This window comes from Balaenoptera musculus, chromosome 6 (assembly GCF_009873245.2).
Source record: "Balaenoptera musculus isolate JJ_BM4_2016_0621 chromosome 6, mBalMus1.pri.v3, whole genome shotgun sequence".
In the NCBI taxonomy this organism is placed as follows: domain Eukaryota; kingdom Metazoa; phylum Chordata; class Mammalia; order Artiodactyla; family Balaenopteridae; genus Balaenoptera; species Balaenoptera musculus.
Window position 1 is genome coordinate 69,228,981 of NC_045790.1, and position 23,086 is coordinate 69,252,066.

Sequence of the window (23,086 nt, forward strand, 5' to 3'; positions counted from 1 at the left end):
CGGGGGCTACTCTTCGTTGTGGTGCATGGGCTTCTCACTGCGGTGGCTTCTCTTGTTGTGGAGCACAGGCTCTAGGTGCACAGGCTCAGTAGTTGTGGCACATGAGCTTTGTTGCTCCACGGCATGTGGAATCTTCCCGGACCAGGGATTGAACCTTGTCCCCTGCATTGGCAGGCGGATTCTTAACCACTGTGCCACCATGGAAGTCCCAGGACATAGGTTTTTAAATAAAGTTTTCATTAATTTACATAAAGCCAGCAGCCTGGATTGGGAACACAGCTCTTGTTTTCTTTCTTATCCTTACTTCTGGGAGGGAAATTTCTGACTATAAATTTGTTCTCAACACATTTGTTTATTAATACAAGGATATATGTATATATAGTGCATATAAACCAGCAGGCTTGGTTTATATGGAATAAAACAAAACAAGGGAAAGTTTGGCAATTATCCTGGTAATTACCTTGATAAAAACAGCAGATCTAGTTCTGTTCCATGATGGATATTTTGGTTTTAAATTAGTTCTATTACTACCAGGCCTGAATTAATTAACCAGGTAATTTTGCAAAGTGGGAAAAGTCTCCTTCAAGATGAAATAGGTATTCCCTGTTTAAGCTTTTAGATGGATTAATTTTAGAAAGTTCAGCTCACAGAATTCCTTAGATTTGTAATGATGTCACCACTTCGAAGAACTCTAATTCTGAGTCTGAGCCACTCCTCTCACCCACAGGAGGGTGTGTGTGTGAGAGAGAAGGGAAGCCAGGCATGGATACATGAGCAATTTTGAAGGTGAGCTGAAACAGCAATACATGGTACACAGAAGGGCTGTGTCTCTTTAATGAAACGCCTCAGCTTCCCTACTGCCCTCTGCCTAATTTTGGGTTCTAAGTTTCTTGGCAGCAGGGGATGATGGCTTTTAGGAGGTGCCAATCCTACCTGCAGATATTGTTGCTCTAATTCTGCCTAAATTGCAGTTTCTGGCCTTGGGTCATAACGCCAAATAGGAAGTGCCTCCTAGTTCCTCCAAATATGGTATGTGGACAAGGGGTGGAGTTTAGCACACAAATACCCAGCTGCCAACTTTTCATGCTTACAAAGGATCAAAAATAGGTCACTTAAGGTCAATAATACATCCTTTCTTCTCCCTCCCAAGGAGCAAATAGTGTTGTCTTACACTCTAGGTGAAATACAGACTTCAGTTCCAGAGCTATATTTAGTTTGGAGTTTTTCTTTAATGCTACCCAAACACATTCTAGAACTGTTATGGGCCTCAAAGAATTGCATGAATAAAGTAACTTAAATTTAACTTGTGTACATGTATGATCAACTTTCTGGGGGAAAGTTTAAAGCCAAAACATTGAGAAGTGGGGAGAGGGAGTGAAAACATCTTGTTTGTTTTTGAGGTACGACTGATATTTGACTATAAATTAGCGTTTGAGTAGAATGGTAGAAAAACAGAAAACAGGGTTGACAGGTGTCTCAGAGGTCATGTCCAACCCTCTTCCTGAGGATACGTGAATCACCAGCCCACTCTGATTCCTTCTGTCTGAGCTGCTGCATTTTTTTCAGGTTCTGCTACTTCAGGAAACCACAGTTGTTGGCTGATAGAAAAATTACAGCAGCGCCATAATACGAGAGAGCTATTTCTGCCAGTGAGATATTAAGAGTACCTAGTATATAATAGACCTTGCACTATAAGAAAATGCTGTTCTTTGCTGACTATCAAGAAGTTAAAAAAAAAATAAACTGTGATTTTTTTGAACTTTCAACTATCAGGTTCCCTGCCTATCTAGGAATACTAATAATGTTCCTCTGGTGAATAGACTTGAAACACAGTAAAATGCTTTCTTTACAGCATTATCATTTCCATTAATTTGAGCAAGTGTTGATCAGTATAAATTATTTATGTGAGCACTGGGGGCCGCCTCCCTAGGTGCAAGGCAATCTGTTAAAGATTTGCTATCATGCTAATGAATGAGGGGGAAGGGAGAGAAGTACATTTTATGAGTCATAAAGTTTTAGGAACATTAGTTCTCATGTTTGCATTTGGAAATGAACTCTTGGTGAAATGCACTGTAAAAAAAAAAAGGAAACCCAAATTCACCAACAGCATACATCAAAATAATGGTGGAAAAGACTCAAACCCTGGTAACCTGCCAATTATGATGATCAAATGGGAGATTAGAAATGGTCCTGAAGACATAGAAGGACTTAAACTCTAGCAGGATTGACTGGCTCATGCCTTAATTTGATTTCTTTCCTTTTTTTTTTTAATTAATTAATTTATTTTTGGCTGCGTTGGGTCTTCTTTGCTACGGGCGGGCTTTCTCTAGCTGCGGCGAGTGGGGGCTACTCTTCGTTGCGGTGCGCGGGCTTCTCACTGCGGTGGCTTCTCTTTGTTGCGGAGCACGGGCTTTAGGCATGTGGGATTCAGTAGTTGTGGCTCGCGGGCTCTAGAGCTCAGGCTCAGTAGTTGTGGCTCATGGACTTAGCTGCTCCGCGGCATGTGGGATCTTCCTGGACCAGGGCTCAAACCCATGTCCCCTGCATTGGCAGGCGGATTCTTAACCACTGTGCCACCAGGGATGTCCCTTTAATTTGATTTCTAATAAAATGTGTCTGTCGGCCACAGCTTTTCTGAGGGGCAGGGGAAAGTGAGAAGAGAAAAAAAGATGGACAGAGAACCAGCACCTAATGTACTTCTTCCCATACTTACTGGTGTCACTGTAAGAATCTTGTTGTAGTTGTCTATAGGCAAGGTCTAGCTTCCAGGGACAGCTAGGTAAGTCCCCTACTGCAAATAATTGACAATAAGTGCACTTGTTATTCTGATGCTCCATATACATTAATGCATTTAATGCTTGCATCAAGCCTGTAAGGTAGGCACTATCATTAATCCTATTCTACAGTCGAAGAAACTGAGGCACAATGAGGTTAAGTGTCATGTGCAAGTTCACACAAAAAGTAGAAGAGCCAGGAATTGAACCCAGGCAACTGAGTTCTAGACACTGCACTCTTAATCACTGTACTAAATGACCTCTCAAAGATTTACAAAGTCTGTGTTTTACAAAGTCTGGTATAAAATTCACCTGCATTAGACTTCCTGGGGTGATTTTTTAAAGTTTCCTAGGCTAGTATATCAGAATCTCTGGGAGTTGGGCTTAAGAATTCCTATTTAACAACTCACTTTTGCACACTAAAATTTGAGAATCACTAGTCTGAGGAGTGGGAGAGGGAGCTAGAGAGAAGCTCCTTTTGGTCTTCAAAGCCCAGAAAGGCTCGCTGTTAAACTCTTCAGATTTTGTATGTAAAATCAGGTCACCTTCAAGTAGAGATGGTTTTACTTCTTCCTTTCTAATCTGGATGCCTTTTATTTCTTTTTCTTGCCTGACTGCCCTGGAGAGAATCTCTAGTACAATGTAAAATAGAAGTGGTGAGAGTGGACATCTTTGTCTCGTTCCTAGCTCTCCAGATTTTGAAGGAAAGAATTGATGGATTGATGCTAATATATTAGAAATTCACAATTAAAAGCTGTAGTTTGGTATCTTCCATTCCTGACCTGGATTGCATCAAGAGAAGCTTACACACCAAAAATACCAAATTTACTTCTAATTCATTTCCAGAATGGAGTGTGGTCTTCCTGTTAGGGCTCCAGGCAGCAGAGCCAGACATGTAGAGATTTTCAATAAACTCCTATTGAGTATGGGTGAGGTCAGACTCATTGTGGGGACTAGGTATGTCAGTGGTCTCCCCTTGTGGAGGTTTGTTGGAGTTAAATGAGGAACATTTTCGAATTACACATGTCTTTATCCCATATCTGCTGTTCAGCCTGTCTGGGTATGGGACCTGGGTTATGCATTTTTAATAAAACTCCTAGACCATTATAATCTCCTCTCTGGTTAAGAAGAACTGCAGTATAGAGGCCTAGCTTTAGAGATAGTTTAATGTCACCTGATTCCTGTAAATGTCGCCATGAACAGTGCTGTCATAGAGGTAAAGAAATAAAGGGGCTGTTCCACTTATTATGACTGCCTAAATTACCTCCAGACTAAGTGCTGTATATCAACCGTTAATGATGCTCACAGATTCTGTGGGTCAGGAATTCAAACAAGGCTTGTAGTGGATCACTTACTCTGCACCATGAAGTCTGAGACCTTTGGTAGAAGACTTGAAAGCTGAAGGCCGAGGTTAGCTGAGGTTCATTCACTAACATATCTGGTGGCTGATGCTGGTTGTTGACTGAGACCTTAGCCCAGGCTGAGAGCTGGAACACCTCGACGTGGCCTCTCCATGGGTCATGGCATTCCTCACAAGAAGATGGCTGAATTCAAATAGCAAGAATTCCAACAAGGCAGAAACTATATTGCCTTCCCTGATCTAGCCTTGGAAATCATGCAGCATCACTTTTATTGCATTCTGCACTTTAGAAAGTCACTAAAATGGACCATATTCAAAGAAGAAGAATTAGACTCCATTTTTTTGTGTGGAAAAAGTGTCAAAGAATTTACAGATCTATTTTAAAACCATTACAGGTGGGATTTCCCTGACGGTCCAGTGGTTAAGACTCTGCGCTTCCACTGCAAGGGGTGTGGGTTCGATCCCTGGTTGGGGAACTGAAATCCCACAAGCTGCGTGGTGCAGCCAAAACGAAACAAACAAAAAACCCATTACAGGTGCTGTGGAAAAAGAAACAGTATAATAATAATAATAACAATAATATCTAACATTATCGAGCACTTATGCACTAGATACTCTTCTAAACATTCTATGTAAATTACCCCAGTCTTCCCAGAACCCTATAAAACAGACAATATTATAATCTCTATTGTAAAGAATCTGAGCTTGTATAACTTTCCTAAAGCATAGCTTGCCAGAAAGTAATGGTGATCGGATTAAAACCAGGCAGCCTGGCTCCAGAAATATTCTCTTATTTACTTGTGTATGCTACATAACTGAGAGAGACATGGCATCTAGTCCAAAGCACTAATTTGAGGAGGACTCTATTATGCTCCAAGTGTTTTCCATGCCCAAAACCCCATTCTGAGGAAAGGTGACTACTCAGCTTTGTCTCTCTAGTCTATCCTGATTGACCAGGGAAGGACATCTTCCTGTGGCCATCATCTGTAATAACCCTGAAGTCTGGTGACAGAACTCTGTAGACCTACTGGAGAGTTACTAAGTGAACCCATCAGATCCTCCCTCCCAGAACTTGAATGTAAGTCTATCCAAGGGTAGTCAGCTGTGTGTCAGTAGGCAGAAATCAGGAGACACATAGAAAATAAGTCAGAAAGGCTGCACAGGAAGCAGAAGCCCTGGGAAGAAGGAATTAAGAAGCAGGCAGGAGAATAAAGAGTTATGTGTTCATATGAACAAAAGCAGTAAAAGCAAAGGCAGAGAAGAGAGTAGTTAGTGCCCACAATAGCAAAGGACTGGAGCAGGCAGACAGATGCCAACGTCTAAGGCGTGTTTGCCATTGTGAAACTAGCAGACTGGGATATATTTACTAGAGCTGCTCTTATGTACCTGTAGTGTTTAGTGCTCAATGAAGTGTGTCTGTGCTACAACGGAAGTTCCCTGCCCCGTGCATCCTTAAAACAAATCCTCGTTTTCTGAGGTAATGTGAGCCTCTCTCTTTCTGTTCTTTACACTTGAAATGCCCTCACCCACTGACTGTGCAGCTCATGAGTCATGTGGCCTGGTATAGGTCACTTCCCTGTTTGCCTCAGTCTTCTCATTGATAAGATGTGAGGTGGACCATTTCCAGCTCCAAAATTTATTATTCTGGACCTCAGAATGAAGAGGTTGGTCACAGTTGGATTACAAAGTCATGGTAGTTCCCCCACCCTCTTTATTCTCAACTTCCTTTCCAACCACAGAGTGATTTAAACTTGAGACTTCTGTCGCATAAGAAATCCAACTGCAGTACCAGCATGGAAATTAGCTGTGTGGCCTCCTGGCAGCCTCCACGCAGGCTTCCCTGGCTCTGTGCGGTGTTTTCTGCCGAGCCAACAGGCGAGTGTGTGTGTGCTGACGCTGTCTCCTCTCATTTCACAAGAGGCCTTGTTTGCTGGAAAGAGACGAAAATAAACTATGGGAAGTTGCAAACATGCTGATGGGAACTGAGGTAAAACGTGGAAAGGATGCTGGGTTTGGTGTGGTCAGAGGTGACTGTAACTACTGGCCAGGAAGGAAATTTGGAAGGGATTGTTTTACAGATTCTACTTAAAATTCTGTTTCATCTCAAGGGGGCTTTACAGTGCAACAGACCAGCATTTGCTTTTCAGAGAAATGAAAAAAAAAAAAAGACAGAATTTTGGACCTGGAAGGGCTTGCAAGGATTCTTGTGTTAACCTCTGCCCCATCACTCACTTCCATCCACCACTTCCCTACATGAGTTTGGATTCGGAGGAAACAATAGGCAGAGCTCCAGATGGAACATTTGGAGACCTGGAAACAGTTTTGGCTCTGAGGTCAGCTTATTGTGTGACTGTGGACAAAAACTTCTTGGAGTTCTTTGTTTTTCCTTTTGTATACTAAATGATATTGTCTGTTTTTTGCTTATGTCACTGAATTTTGTGCTAGTTAATGACATATTGGTCTCTATTCTCCTCATTTTCTCAGTCAATACCTTGCACTAAGCCAAATGTTTAGAGAGGGTTACAGGTTAACACTTTCAAACCTTCAGGGAATTGTTTTATGAATCACTAGTGTATTGAACTAAATAGAATCCTTGTATGGTCCATTTAGAGAGTAGAGCACCAGAAATGCACTGAAAAGTCTGAATGGTACACTAGAGAGCTGAAAGAGTTAATGGGCTTGCCTCTGGTAGAGCTGATTGGATGCCAAGACATGACATAAGACACAGGAGAAAGAGAGGCTAAAATATATTTACATGAGGGAAAATTTAGCAATCTATTAGTAACAACTGGATTGTACTTCCCTTTCACTGTCTCTTTCCCTGCCCAGTCTCACACACACACACACACACACACACACACGTGCACACACACGTCCTGATATTATACTACTGACTAGAATGGAAAGTCAAACTGAGCTGAGTGGAAAGGTGCTTTGAGTTCTTGGTGAAAGAAATAAATACCCCTCACCCTGGACTGTCCCTTTGTATTCTAAAAGTTCATTGGATGGTGAAATTTTTTTCCCCGTCTTTTCTCTCCCTATTCACAGAAACCCAATTACTCACTGAGCTAAGGATCATGGTTGATTTATTTCAAACCTAGGATCCAGTGAAGAAACAGGCTTCTGTGAGTATTCTAAGAAACCTAGAATAACAGGTAGCAAAACTCCACTGATTGCCCATTAGCAGGAGAATAATGTCAAAATTCCTGAAATTGAAATTCAATGAACTTCTTGGTCTGTTTCCAACCGAAGTATGCTGCCAGTAGAAAGGAAGCTTCCTAGGAGCGAAGACTTTGTCCACATTGTTCATTTTAGCAGGGCATTTTGTGTCTGTTATTTTGAGAATGTCGTGAACCCAGAGTGGTCTGATGTCCTGGTGTATTTGAGAACTTATCGGTTAATATGATAGAACAGCTACAGGCTCTTTTTCCATGTTCTTTTGGGGTTTTTCCTGTGTCTTCATTCTGTGTGCTCATTCTTCTATCAGCCACACTCCCTTTAATTGGCTGAATGAAGGTTGCCATGTAAAATATTTTCTTGTTAAAAATTTTCAACATTGTTATAATTCTGATTAAAATGATGGTATTAAAGGCCTTTGGGTTAAAACACAAAAATAACTGTTTTGTTGTCGTTTTTGTTCATTGGTATATCCCGACATGTAGCATAGTGCTTGACACGTAATTAGCATTCGATAAATATTGAAAGAATGAGTAAATGAACCTTATTTTTCACTGTTTTCCTTCCTTATTTTTTCATTTTTTATTTTTTAGCCATAGCTAGTGGCCCAGCAGGTACAATAAATGAGTGAAGTCAGTCGTGAGTCCAGATTCATGCATTGGGTTTGTGGTAGGAACTGTGATGAGTTGGAGAACACATGTCCCAGTTACAGTGGGCAGCTCCTGCCTATTGTTGCCACACAGGAGTATTAAACTGGTTCTGCCAGCCAGACATTTTTATTTTCAAGAGAAGCTGAAAATCCTTATTTGTACATGAAATCTTCAGTTTTTAAAAGTATACTGTGCAATATTTAAGAAACTATAGTAACCCTAAATAAACAGGGACATATACCATGTTCATAGGTTAGAAGACTCAATATTATAAAGGTGCAAATTTTCCACAAACTGACCTGTAAATTCAATAAAATTCCCATTTTCTTTCTATATATGAGAATTAATGAGTCAATTATAAAATTTACCTGAAAATAACAAAGGATCAAGAATAGCCAAGGCAATCTTGAAAAGGAACAAAGTTGGAGGACTTACACAGTACCAGATATAAAGCGTTGTAATAGACAAATAGAACAGAGTCCCAAAACAAAAACCACATAGACTGTTCACTTGATTCATGATGAAGGTGACATTGTAGTTCAGTGGGTAAAGGATAATTTTTTTAAACAAAAGTTTCTGGGGTAAATAGGTATCCATATGGAAAAAAAATAAATCTCTTTTTTTTAAAACATCTTTATTGGAGTATAATTACTTTACAATGGTGTGTTAGTTTCTGCTGTACAACAAAGTGAATCAGCTATACGTACACATATATCCCCCATCCCTGCCCTCTTGCGTCTCCCTCCCACCCTCCCTCTCCCCCCGAGCTGATCTTCCTCTGCTATGTGGCTGCTTCCCACTAGCAATCTATTTTACATTTGGTAGTGTGTATATGTCCATGACACTCTCTCACTTCGTCCCAGCTTACCCTTCCCCCTCCCCATGTCCTCAAGTCCATTCTCTACGTCTGCATCTTTATTCGTGTCCTGCCCCTAGGTTCTTCATACCCATTTTTTTTTTTTGGATTCCATATATATGTGTTAGCATACGGTATTTGCTTTTCTCTTTCTGACTGACTTCACTCTGTATGACGACTCGAGGTCCATCCACCTCACTACAAATAACTCAATTTCGTTTCTTTTTATGGCAGAGTAATATTTCATTGTATATATGTGCCACATCTTCTTTATCCGTTCATCTGTCGATGGACACTTAGGTTGATTCCATGTCCTGGCTATTATAAACAGAGCTGCAATGAACTTTGTGGTACATGACTCCTTTTGAATTATGGTTTTCTAAGGGCATATGCCCAGTAGTGGGATTGCTGGGTCATGTGGTAGTTCTATTTTTAGTTTTTTAAGGAACCTCCAAACTGTTCAACATAGTGGATGTATCAATTTACATTCCCACCAACAGTGCAAGAGAGTTCCCTTTTCTCCACACCCTCTCCAGCATTTATTGTTTGTAGATTTTTTGATGATGGCCATTCTACCTGGTGTGAGGTGATACCTCATTGTAGATTTGATTTGCATTTCTCTAATGATTAGTGATGTTGAGCATCCTTTCATGTGTGTGTTGGCTATCTGTATATCTTCTTTGGAGAAATGTCTATTTAGGTCTTCTGCCCATTTCTGGATTGGGTTGTTTGTTTTTTTGATATTGAGCTGCATGAGCTGCTTGTAAATTTTGGAGATTAATCCTTTGTCAGTTGCTTCATTTGCAAATATTTTCTCCCATTCTGAGGGTTGTCTTTTTGTCTTATTTATGTTTTCCTTTGCTGTGCAAAAGCTTTTAAGTTTCATTAGGTCCCATTTGTTTATTTTTGGTTTTATTTCCATTTCTCTAGGCGGTGGGTCAAAAAGGATCTTGCTGTGATTTATGTCATAGAGTGTTCTGCCTATGTTTTCCTCTAAGAGTTTTATAGTGTCTGGTCTTTAATCCATTTTGAGTTCATTTTTGTGTATGGTGTTAGGGAGTGTTCTAATTTCATTCTTTTACATGTAGCTGTCCAGTTTCCCCAGCACCACTAATTGAAGAGGCTGTCTATTCTCCATTGTATATTCTTGCCTCCTTTATCAAAAATAAGGTGACCATATGTGCGTGGGTTTATCACTGGGCTTTCTATCCTGTTCCATTGATCTGTATTTCTGTTTTTGTACCAGTACCATACTGTCTTGATTACTGTAGCGTTGTAGTGTAGTCTGAAGTCAGGGAGCCTGATTCCTCCAGCTCTGTTTTTCTTTCTCAAGATTGCTTTGGCTATTTGGGGTCTTTTGTGTTTCCATACAAATTGTGAAATTTTTTGTTCTAGTTCTGTGAAAAATGCCATTGGTAGTTTGATAAGGATTACATTGAATCTGTAGATTGCTTTGGGTAGTATATTCATTTTCACAATGTTGATTCTTCCAATCCAAGAACATGGTATATCTCTCCATCTGTTTGTATCATCTTTAATTTCTTTCATCAGTGTCTTATAATTTTCTGCATACAGGTCTTTTGTCTCCTTAGGTAGGTTTTTTCCTAGTTATTTTATTCTTTTTGTTGCAATGGTAAATGGGAGTGTTTCCTTAACTTCTGTTTCAGATGTTTCATCATTAGTGTATAGGAATGCAAGAGATTTCTGTGCATGAATTTTGTATACTGCTACTTTATCAAATTCATTGATTAACTCTAGTAGTTTTCTGGTAGCATCTTTAGGATTCTCTATGTATGGTATCATGTCATCTGCAAACAGTAAGAGCTTTACTTCTTCTTTTCCAATTTGGATTCCTTTTATTTCTTTTTCTTCTTTGATTGCTGTGACTAAAACTTCCAAAACTGTGTAGAATAATAGTGGTGAGAGTGTGCAACCTTGTCTTGTTCCTGATCTTAGTGGAAATGGTTTCAGTTTTTCACCATTGAGAACCATGTTGGCTGTGGGTTTGTCATATATGACCCTTATTATGTTGAGGTAAGTTCCCTTATGCCTACTTTCTGGGGGATTTTTATCATAAATGGGTGTTGAATTTTGTTGAAAGCTTTTTCTGCATCTATTGAGATGATCATATGGTTTTTCTCCTTCAGTTTGTTAATATGGTGTCTCACATTGATTGATTTGCATATATTGAAGAATCCTTGCATTCCTGGGAGAAACCCCACTTGATCATGGTGTATGATCCTTTAATGTGTTGTTGGATTCCGTTTGCTAGTATTTTGTTGAGAATTTTTGCATCTACGTTCATCAGTGTTATTGACCTTTAGTTTTCTTAAGTGACATCTTTGTCTGGTGTTGGTATCAGTGTGATGGTGGCCTTGTACAATGAGTTTGGGAGTGTTCCTCCCTCTGCTATATTTTGGAAGCGTTTGAGAAGGATAGGTGTAAGCTCTTCTCTAAATATTTGATAGAATTTGCCTGTGAAGCCATCTGGTCCTGGGCTTTTGTTTGTTGGAAGATTTTTAATCACAGTCTCAATTTCAGTGCTTGTGATTGGTCTTTTTTTATTTTCTAGTTTTCTTCCTGGTTCAGTCTCGGAAGGTTCTGCTTTTCTAAGAATTTGCTCATTTCTTCCAGGTTGTCCATTTTAAGGCATATAGTTGGTTGCAGTAATTCTCATCATCCTTTGTATTTCTGCAGTGTCAGTTGTTACTTCTCCTTTTTCATTTCTAATTCTGTTGATTTGAGTCTTCTCCCTTTTTTTCTTGATGAGTCTGGCTAATGGTTTATCAATTTTGTTTATCTTCTCAAAGAACCAACTTCTGGTTTTATTAATCTTTGCTATCATTTCCTTCATTTCTTTTTCATTTATTTCTGATCTGATCTTCATGATTTCTTTCCTTCTGCTAACTTTGGGTTTTCTTTTGTTCTTGTTTCTCTAATTGCTTTAGGTGTAAGGTTAGGTTGTTTATTTGAGATGTTTCTTGTTTCTTGAGGTAGGATTGTATTGCTATAAACTTCCCTCTTAGAACTGCTTTTGCTGCATCCCATAGGTTTTGGGTTGTCTTGTTTTCATTGTCATTTTTTTCTAGGTATTTTTTGATTTCCTCTTTGATTTCTTCAGTGATCTCTTGGTTATTTAGTAGTATACTGTTTAGCCTCCATGTATTTGTGTTTTTTACAGTTTTTTTCCTGTAATTGATATCTAGTCTTATAGCATTGTGGTCGGAAAAGATACTTGATATAATTTCAGTTTTCTTAAATTTACTGAGGCTTGCTTCGTGACCCAACATATGATCTATCCTAGAGAATGTTCCATGAGCACTTGAGAAGAAAGTGTATTCTGTTGTTTTTGGATGGAATGTCCTATAAATATCAATTAAATCCATCTTGTTTAATGTGTCATTTAAACCTTATGTTTCCTTATTTATTTTCATTTTGGATGATTTGGACATTGGTGAATGTGGGGTGTTACAGTCCCCTACTATGATTGTGTTACTGTCGATTTCCCCTTTTATGGCTGTTAGCATTTGCCTTATGTACTGAGGTGCTCCTATGTTGGGTGCATAAATTTTTACAATTCTTATATCTTCTTCTTGGTTTGATCCCTTGATCATTATGTAGTGTCCTTCTTTGCCTCTTGTAATAGTCTTTATTTTAAATCTATTTTGTCTGATATGAGAATTGCTACTCCAGCTTTCTTTTGATTTCCATTTGCATGGAATATCTTTTTCAATCTCCTCACTTTCAGTCTGTATGTGTCCCTAGGTCTGAAGTGGGTCTCTTGTAGACAGCATGTATACAGGTCTTGTTTTTGTATCCATTCAGCCAGTCTGTGTCTTTTGGTTGGAGCATTTAATCCATTTACATTTAAGGTAATTATTGATATGTATGTTCCTGTTACCATTTTCTTAATTGTTTTGCGTTTATTATTGTAGGTCTTTTCCTTCTCTTGTGTTTCCTGCCTAGAGAAGTTCCTTTTGCATTTGTTGTAAAGCTGGTTTGGTGGTGCTGAATTCTCTTAGCTTTTGCTTGTCTGTAAAGCTTTTAATTTCTCCATCAAATCTGAATGAGATCCTTGCTGGGTAGAGTAATCTTGGTTGTTGGTTTTTCCCTTTCATCACTTTAAATATGTGCTGCCCCTCCCTTCTGGCTTACAGAGTTTCTGCTGAAAGATCAGCTGTTAACCTTATGGGGATTCCCTTGTGTGTTATTTGTTGCTTTTCCCTTGCTCCTTTTAATATTTTTTCTTTGTATTTAATTTTTGACAGTTTGATTAATATGTGTCTTGGCGTGTTTCTCCTTAGATTTATCCTGTATGGGACTCTCTGCATTTCCTGGACTTGATTAACTATTTCCTTTCCCATATTAGAGAAGTTTTCAACTATAATCTCTTCAAATATTTTCTCAGTCCCTTTCTTTTTCTCTTCTTCTTCTGGGACCCCTATAATTTGAATATTGGTGCGTTTAGTGTTTTCCCAGAGGTCTCTGAGACTATCCTCAATTCTTTTCATTCTTTTTTCTTATTCAGCTCTGCAGTAGTTATTTCCACTATTTTATCTCCCAGGTCACTTATCCATTCTTCTGCCTCAGTTATTCTGCTATTTATTCCTTCTAGAGAATTTTTAATTTCATTTATTGTGTTGTTCATCATTGTTTGTTTGCTCTTTAGTTCTTCTAGGTCCTTGTTAAACTTTTCTTATATTTTCTCCATTCTATTTCCAAGATTTTGGATATCTTTACTATCATTATTCTGAATTCTTTTTCAGGTAGACGGCCTATTTCCTCTTCATTTGTTTGGTCTGGTGGGTTTTTACCTTGCTCATTCATCTGCTGTGTGTTTCTCTGTCTTCTCATTTTGCTTAACTTACTGTGTTTGGGGTCTCCTTTTCGCAGGCTGCAGGTTCGTAGTTCCCATTGTTTTTGTTGTCTGCCCCCAGTGGCTAAGGTTGGTTCAGTGGGTTGTGTAGGCTTCCTGGTAGAGGGGACTGGTGCTGGTTTTCTCGTGGATGAGACTGGATCTTGTCTTTCTGGTGGGCAGGACTGTGTCCGGTGGTGTGTTTTGGGGTGTCTGTGACCTTATTATGATTTTAGGCAGCCTCTCTGCTAATGGGTGGGGTTGTGTTCCTGTCTTGCTAGTTGTTTGGCATGGGGTGTCCAGGACTGTAGCTTGCTGGTCGTTGAGTGGAGCTGGGTCTTAGTGTTGAGATGGGGCTCTCTAGGAGAGCTTTCGCCATTTAATATTACGTGGAGCCGGGAGGTTGCTGGTGGACCAATGTCCTGAACTCGGCTCTCCCACCTCAGAGGCACAGGCCTGACACCTGGCCAGAGCACCAAGGCTGTGTCAGCTACATAGCTCAGAAGAAAAGGGAGAAAAAAAGAAAGAAAGAAAAAATAAATAAAATAAAATTAATTATTAAAAATAAAAAAAAAAGAAAGAAAGAAGAGAGCAGCCAAATCAGAAAACAAATCCACCAATGGTAACAAGCGCTGAAAACTATACTGAGAAAAAAATAAAACAATAAAACCAGACAGACAGAACCCTAGGACAAATTGTAAAAGCAAACGTATACAGACAAAATCACACAAAGAAACATACACATACTCACTCACAAAAAGAGAGAAAGGAAAAATATATACATATCGTTGTTCCCAAAGTCCACTGCTTCAATTTTGGGATGATTCATTTTCTATTCAGGTATTCCAGAGATGCAGGGTACATCAAGTTGATTTTGGAGATTTAATCCGCTGCTCCTGAGGCTGCTGGGAGAGATTTCCCTTTCTCTTCTTTGTTTGCACAGCTCCCGGGGTTCAGCTTTGGATTTGGGCCCGCCTCTGCCTGTAGGTCGCCTAAGGGCGTCTGTTCTTCGCTCAGACAGGACGGAGTTAAAGGAGCTCCTGCTTCGGGGGCTCTGGCTCACTGAGGCCGAGGGGAAGGAGGGGTACAGAATGCGAGGTGAGCCTGTGGCAGCAGAGGGCAGCGTGACGTTGCACCAGCGTGAGGCGCACCGTGCATTCTCCTGGGGAAGTTGTCCCTGGATCACGGGACCCTGGCAGTGTCGGGCTGCACAGGCTCCCGGGAGGGGAGGTGTGGAGAGTGACGTGTGCTCGCACACAGGCTTCTTGGTGGCAGCAGCAGCAGCCTTAGTGTCTCATGCCTGCCTCTGGTGTCCATGCTGATGCTGATAGACGTGGCTTGCACCCGTCTCTGGAGCTCCTTTAGGCGGTGCTCTGAATCCCCTCTCCTCGCGCACCCTGAAACAATGGTCTCTTGCCTCTTAGGCAGGTCCAGACTTTTTCCCGGACTCCTTCCCAGCTAGCTGTGGCGCACTAGCCCCCTTCAGGCTGTGTTCACGCAGCCAACCCCAGTCCTCTCCCTGGGGTCTGACCTCCGAAGCCCGAGCCTCAGCTCCCAGCCCCCGTCCGCCCCGGCGGGTGAGCAGACAAGCCTCTCGGCCTGGTGAGTGCTGGTCGGTACCGATCCTCTGTGCGGGAATCTCTCCACTTTGCCCTCTGCACCCCTGTTGCTGCGCTCTCCTCCGTGGCTCCGAAGCTTCCCCCCTCCGCTACCCGCAGTCTCCGCCCACGAAGGGGCTTCCTAGTGTGTGGAAACCTTTCCTCCTTCACAACTCCCTCCCACTGGTGCAGGTCGTGTCCCTATTCTTTTGTCTCTGCTTTTTCTTTTTTCTTTTGCCCTACCCAGGTATGTGGGGAGTTTCTTGCCTTTTGGGAAGTCTAAGGTCTTCTGCCAGCGTTCAGTAGGTGTTCTGTAGGAGTTGTTCCACATGTAGATGTATTTCTGATGTATTTGTGGGGAGGAAGGCGATCTCCACATCTCACTCCTCCGCCATCTTGAAGGTCTCCCTGAAAAAAATAAATCTTGATCTCTACCTTACACAATATATAAAAATCACTTCCAAATGGATTGTGTATGTAATATGAAAAGTAAAACAATAATAAGGAAGAGAACATAGAAGAATATCTTCATGATCTTGGGGAAGCAAAGATTTGTTTAAAAGGATGCAACGATACTAGCCATAAGTTAGAAGTAAAAACTTCTGGGGGCTTCCCTCGAGGTCCAGTGGTTAAGACTTTAACTTCCAATTTAGGGGGTGCAGGTTTGATCCCTGGTCAGAGAGCTAAGATCCCACATGCCTCGCAGCCAAAATACCAAAACATAAAACAGAAGCAATATTGTAACACATTCAATAAAGACTTTAAGAATGGTCCACATCAAAAAAAATAAATCTAAAAAAAAAAAAAGTAACAACTTCTGTTTGTTAAAAGACACCAATAAGAGCATGAGAAGGGTTGCTATGTAAAGTACATATTTCACAAATGACTGATATGCAGAATATAGAATATCTACATAGCAATATGAAAGAGATACAACCCAATAGAAAAATAGGTTAAAGACTTTAAGTTTATAAAAGAAGATGTCTAAATGGTGAGTAAACATCTGAAGAAAGTTGCCATCTCAATAATCATTACGGAGATGCACATTAAAACTACAGTGAGATACAGTTGGTGGGAGTATAAACAGGAGCCACCACCTTGGAAAGCTGCTTGGTAGTGTCCATTAAAGCTGATAGTGTCCATAGTGTAGGCCCGTATACCTACACTATGATCCAGCAATTCCATTTCCATCAGAAATGTACACACATGTGAACCAAAAGTTACGTACCAAAATGTTCGAAGAAACTTCATTTATAATACCCCCAACACAACTGTCCATCTACAATAGAGTATATAAATAAATGTAGTGTATTTATAAATGAAATACTATACATCAGTGAGCAGGAATGTATGATTGCTGCATGAAAAAACATGGGTGAATCTCACTAACACACAAAAATTTAGAGACAAAATTATATGCACCGTATGATTCTATTTATATAAGGTTCAAAAACAGACAAAACCAATCCGTGGTGATAGAAGTCAGGATAGTAATTACTTTTGGGGGGTAGTGTCTGGAAAAGGGGCATGAGAGAGATTTATAGGGTGCTGGTAGGTGTTCTGTTTCTTGATATGTGAGGAGTTACATGAGTGTGTTCAAAATTTGTGAAAATTCATTGAGCTGCACATATATAATTTGTGCATTTTTCTGAAAGTATGTTATATTAAAAAATAGATTACTTAAAAAAATACTATGCAAGCCAAACAAACATAATTGTAAGTCTGGTAGAGTTCATGGGCCTACAGTTTGTGCCATTTATCCTGGGTCAAATTTCTGATTGAGCCAAACTGGTATTTTCACTGTTCATACTCCTGCGTTATTTCCTTTCTTGGGCTTCTGCCTATATCCTCTACCTGTCTGGAATGATCTCCCCACACCTTTTTACCATTCAGTCTTTCAACCCACTATGGGCTCCACTTCTTTAGTGATTTTATTCCTCACCTGAATCACAAATTGGCTCATATTTTAATTACACTTTCTATGTATAGGTTTTGTCTCTTTAACGTTGTTCCTTGGCTCCGAAATGCCAGTCTTTATAGATCCATACAAAATGACAAAAATAAGGGCAATGTAGCTTTTGTCCTAAAGCTAAATACATTGTATCTAACAGATCTTTATTTTGTAGTTAGTTGACTTGTTTACTCTCTTAGCATTAAGGTAAAGCTCTTTCATGAAACAATGAAATTAACTGATACGAGAAAGTATGGTGGTTAAGGGTTCTGGGAGCCAGACTGGTTGTATTCAAATCCCGATGAGGCTGAGATCATTGACTTTTACGGACTTCAGTTTCCTGAAAAATGGGGATGATAACAGTATACACACACACACACACACACACACACACACACACACACACACAATGCTACATATAGTTATATATATCAATAATAAAATATATATAATTAATGTTTTATATATTTATAAAATGTCAGAACAGTTGCTGTAAATTCTAAGTGAAATAAATAAAGCCCTCATATCCATGTCTGGCAGACAGTGTGCACTCTGTAAATGTTAGTCATTTTTATTGTTTAGCTAGGCAGAAGAAAAAGTTGATGTCTCTATCGTGTCTGTCCCTTCCATTTTTTATTCTCCAAGTTATTGGTCTATGAAATTCAAAAGATTCAGACCCATTCAGCTAGACTGTATGATCTCTGAGAGCATGGCCCATGCCTTATATTTCTTTTAAGTATATAATATTATATGAGGAGCTGCTCAAATGGATTGATGAAGTATGTGTTTCTCTTTATAGTCCCAATTTCTTCTAAGCCTGTTGGTATGCCTCTATGGTGAAATGCGATAAGATATATTTCTGTGTAGATATTTGCTTTAATACCATTGAATAATGTTAATTAAATATGAACCTTCTCAAAATTTAAAACTTCTATTGTAAATTCCATCTTCTTTTCAAGATAGTTTTTTCAACTAATGATCGAGGATAATCCTCTAAGAATAATAGCAAAAAGGCAATCGGGAAAAATCCCCCCTGAGGTTCAGACAATCTGCTGTCTTTTGGCATAGTTAACTTTGGGATAAGAAGATCTTTGGAAAATGCACAGTGAAGGACAGACACCAGACACTGAGCGAATACTCTGGTTGAGTTTAATTAGCAGTGATCTTTATGACACTAAAGATTTTAAAACATAGCTGTCAGTGACAATTGGTTGGGGCGAAGGAGGCAGCAGTAACTCTCTAAAAGATAAGCATTGCATCTTTAAGACGACACAGCAGAAACTACGAAAGGTGTTTCATCAATCTTGAAACTGTTCTAGATAAAATTTGGAGATGTAAGAGTGGGAAGGAGGGACCTGAGAGAAGGAATCAGGGTTGTAAGTCTAGAAGAGTATCTTTGGAGAGCAGGAGGACATTTTCTCTCCCTTTTCCACCCTTATAATTCTCAATTAAAAAAAAAAAGTGCCTGCTTTGTATACACAACTTATATCTAAGACTCCCTGGAGGTATATTTTTTTCAAGGCTAAAGTAAAGGAGTAAACCTAATTTCTTTGACAGATTTCAATTTAAACCATGTGTTAATCACAGGATGACTTAATGGGCAGAGTTGAATTTTTAAAGGAATATTCCAAATGCAGAATCTTGAGTATAATCCTTATTTGAATCACAGAGCTTTTCTTTTTAATTTCCTTTATAAGAAATTTAAATTTCTTGAGTAGGATGATGGGGAAGATGGGGACACTATTTTGGAAGTTTTATTAGGGTGGCATAGAGGCACAGGTGCATAGCATAATTATTCTATCTACACTCAATTTCATTGCCAAGTGGGGCCAGTTGGTGCTTCTAAGGATTCCACTTGACTGACAGATCACAGAAACTTGAGCACTGAGGCATGAGGCATGATACGACTGCTCATGTTTCCAAAATTTGAAGAAAGCCTAAATTTCAAGGGATGGGGGCAACTCAAATCAACATTACTTGGGGAGGTTCACAGTCCCCTAATACAATTTTTGTCAAGGCTCTTCAGTTGAGCTCCAAATTCAGATCTGTACCATGACCTATAGCCATTATTATTCTGTCAATAGGCTTTAACCACATTTTGTCTTAAGAATAAGGACATAAAATAGCCAATTTTGGCACTTTTGGCAATAGTTCATTGTTAAAAGCTGCTTTTCAAGAAGAGGAAAAAACACTGCTGTCTCTCAGAATTATTCCTGTTTATATAGTACATACATATGGTGAATGACATGTGCATTTGATCAAATGCATCGTTGTTTATGTTCCCTACTTTCCCTTTATTTTTTCTTAGCGGAGGATAATCATCTGACCCTAGGTGCAGATCTAGGCTACTCCCACGTCTTTTCTGTTTGTAAGGTAAACAACTGTCCTATGTGTTTAAGTCATAAACACAACTTTAATTCAGTCTCGACAATATCCGGGGCCATGTAAAGTTAAAACTGCAAATATAACATCAAATCTCTCTTTCCTGAAATCTGAAATCTCTCCTGTTTTGACCTGAAGCCTACGGTAGGAGAGGAAGCAAGTTTGTCTCCTCTTCCTCTTTCATGTTCCCTGCTTGCCTCCTTCCTAGAGTCAAATGTAGCATGGGAGAGGGGAGAGATAAAAGGATAAGACTGTTGACTCTTGGCTATCTGGCTTTGGCTCTTTGACTTGGCAGATGGTTAATGCCAGCCTCTGTTGGAAATCCTGGAAGGCAGGGACTTGGAACAAAAATGGACTCTTGCTCCTGTGTTGCAGTCTCATGGACTCTTCACTTGCTGGGTTTCTCTCGCCTGTAGGTCATTTTACCTTCATGGATGCATCTGTTAACAGGTGTTAACAAGCAACTCCTTGCTCAGTCCTCAGATATCATTGGGTGTGCATCCAGCTTCTACTAAGGTCACCTCATACGTCTATGTGGCCCAACTCTGTAGGACCCAAGACTAACAGAGGCCACTCTGTCCTGAATAACTCACTTCGGTCAACAGGAAACATCCCGTATCTCTTGCTTAGGGAAGCTCAGAGTGGGTAATGCAGTACCAACATGGCAGCTCCCTCTTCGATCCCCCACCAAATCAATTAAGTTAGTTAAGCCCTCTCTTACCATCTAGATTTCCCCAGGACCATCCACACTCTGCCTTAGATGCCTCTAGCGTGAGTCAGGCAAGAGTCTTCTGTTACTCCCAACTATAGGAAATGTATTTTGAACCATGCTCAGCTGCTTCTTTGTGTCTTCCATCTACTTGCGGAGTCTAATTGGCATGCAGCAGGTTCTTCGGGGCCATTTCTTTGTAAAACTCTGTTTGGAGTGCGGTGTGTCTCATGCTTACTTTTTTGACTGCAATCTATTATATTGCTGTCCTAAGAAACAAAGGCAGGAAGAATCCAATTCTGTCATCTTGCTGCGTGTGTTTCATGGCTTGCAAAGTGTGCAGTCTTATTATTTCAGCTGTTTCTCACTGTAGCAAAAAATAAGCCCCCAAGAAACAGACATGTCAACCCCTTTTTGCTGGTGAAAAACAGAGTTTAGAAAGGTTAAATGACAGGCTCAAGTTCATATTGCTTTCACTGAAACTATCTATTTATTTGAATCCTCCCTGGGCTGAACTCTTTAAAGATCTTGTATTCATGTTTGTATCCTCAGTACTTAGTGCATAGTAAACAATAAATAAGCATTTATTTGGTTTTTTTTGTTTTTTTGTTTTTTTTGGCTGCACCACAAGGTGTGTGGGATTTTAGTTGCCCAACCAGGGATCAAACGCGCACCCCCTGCAGTGGAAATGCAGAGTCTTAACCACTGGACTGCCAGGGAAGTCCCAATAAATAATCATTTATTTATAGAATCAATACATCTGGGACTTCTAATGCCTAGTGAAGGGGTTCAGAACATGCCACCCCAAAATACGCCACTTTGGCATTTATTTTGAGCTGAAGGCGCTTGAGAAACAGCACTTGCAGGAAGGGTTCTCTGACGTCCCCCTTTGTACCTAAAAGCAGGTCACACAATGTCCTATGTAAAAGGTGCCCTCCTTGTACTGAGAAGAACATTCTTATCACCAGAGACTGGGATTCAACAGTGAAATGGTTCTGTACGAAGAAACCTACTAAAATAACCCTTATCTCCCATTAGTTTCCCCATATATTTCCTAGTCACCATTCCACAATTTACTATCTGTGGCCTAAGACCATTTGTCTTGTCACCTCCCCACAATTTATTGTTCTTTGTTTAAAAAGATACATAAGCTTTCAGGCTTATGGCTTCTTTGAGTCTTCATTTTCCTTTTGATGACTCCCTCCCGTGTGCACATAAAAATACTAAACTAAATTTGCATGTTTTTCTCTTGTTAATCTGTCTTATGTCAGTTTAATTCTTAGGCCAACCACAGAACCTAGGATAGTCGAGGGAAGTTTTTCCTCCTTTGCACTAGTCAAGTTCTTTTTCCACTGTACATCAACTTGCCCCCATGCAGGGTGTCTGATTTGTGACTTCCATGTCAGCACAACCAGTTATCCCCTAACAATCCAGGACTATTTAGGTTTAAGGCCAACCGAGGATCCAAAGGTTTGGATTTGAGTAAACTAAAGATGTTCAGAGCTCTTTGAGGGTTATTCTGGTCCATTCTACACTTAGCTTGTAACAGGCAACATTTACTGAGGTACTGTATGGATTATGAGAGAACCAACTATAAATAGGCAAGATTCCATGTCTTGCAGCTCACCCTGGAGCAGACTGGAAACTCAGGAAAACTCTGGAAATTATAGAATCTTTTGTAAATGCGTGAACTTCTTGACAGTTTTGCCTGGAGCTTTTAGAAGGTACATTAATCCCAGAGTGGTAAACCTTCATGCCTATAGGGTTGGGCAAGTAGCACACATGAATAAAGTGGATTAGGTGGAACACAATAGGGAGAGGTGAGGAGTGTGGTAAACCAGAGAACACCTGCCCTATCTAAAGGTAACAAGAACTACTCAACTCTGGCTGAAGTGAGCATAGCAACTCAGAGATTTCTAATTTTTCCGAAATGCTAGAAATCTGGATTTATTTTAAATGTAAATTTTCTCCATTTGAAAACACAGTGCTGGCCAGACAACATATCAGTGGGTTAGCAGGATTAGCCTCTGCCCTAGATTGATTCTGGAGCCATTTTCTTTCTCCTCATTCCACCCCTACCTTCTCTTTTCTTGGGACATGGCTTGGGACTGAAATGGACTCGAGATTAGGAGCTGAAGTAAGGACTGCTCCTCAGCCTTATTCCCTTCCATGGGTCTTTATCAAAAGGAGAGCTGTGCCCCATTTCATTACTCTCAGAGAATAGGAGAACTTATGTTTAGAACTACCTTCAGCTTTTGTTCAATTCAAGGATGAAGTCCTTCCTTTAAGCAGGACTGCAAGGGGCTTCCCATGACAGTCTTAATATCTATCTTTTTAAAAAAAAAAAAATTTATTTATTTAAGCTAAGCCGGCTCTTAGTTGCAGCATACGGGATCTTCATTGCTGAGTGTGGAATCTTTAGTTGCAGCATGCGGGATCTTTAGTTGCGGCATGCGAACTCTTAGTTGCAGCATGCATGTGGGATCTAGTTCCCCGACCAGGGATCAAACCTGGGCCCTCTGCACTGGGAGCGCAGAGTCTTAGCCACTGGACCACCAGGGAAGTCCCTTAACATCTGTCTTATATACATATCCATACATTATTATTGTTCACATAAATTTGAAAAGTATTCACTTTCTGAGTAATTGCTAGCTGGTTGTCATGTTAATGGCCGTTAAATGATGGCTTGTTACAAGCCATGATGATAAGCAGTTTATAACACAGGTATTTCTTTAAGAGTCATTCTCCCTCTACTTTAGATTCCTATTTCCACA

At 40.0% G+C, this 23,086-nt stretch overlaps 1 protein-coding gene across 1 annotated transcript in view; it reads left to right on the top strand.

Annotated features, from left to right (window-relative positions):
- TMC1 (transmembrane channel like 1) overlaps positions 1 to 23,086 on the top strand; it is a 378,985-nt gene that overhangs the window by 97,590 nt on the left and 258,309 nt on the right. Inside the window, 1 exon segment of the mRNA XM_036856685.1 lies at positions 7,183 to 7,259. The gene's annotated coding sequence lies outside the window, so the exon portion shown is untranslated.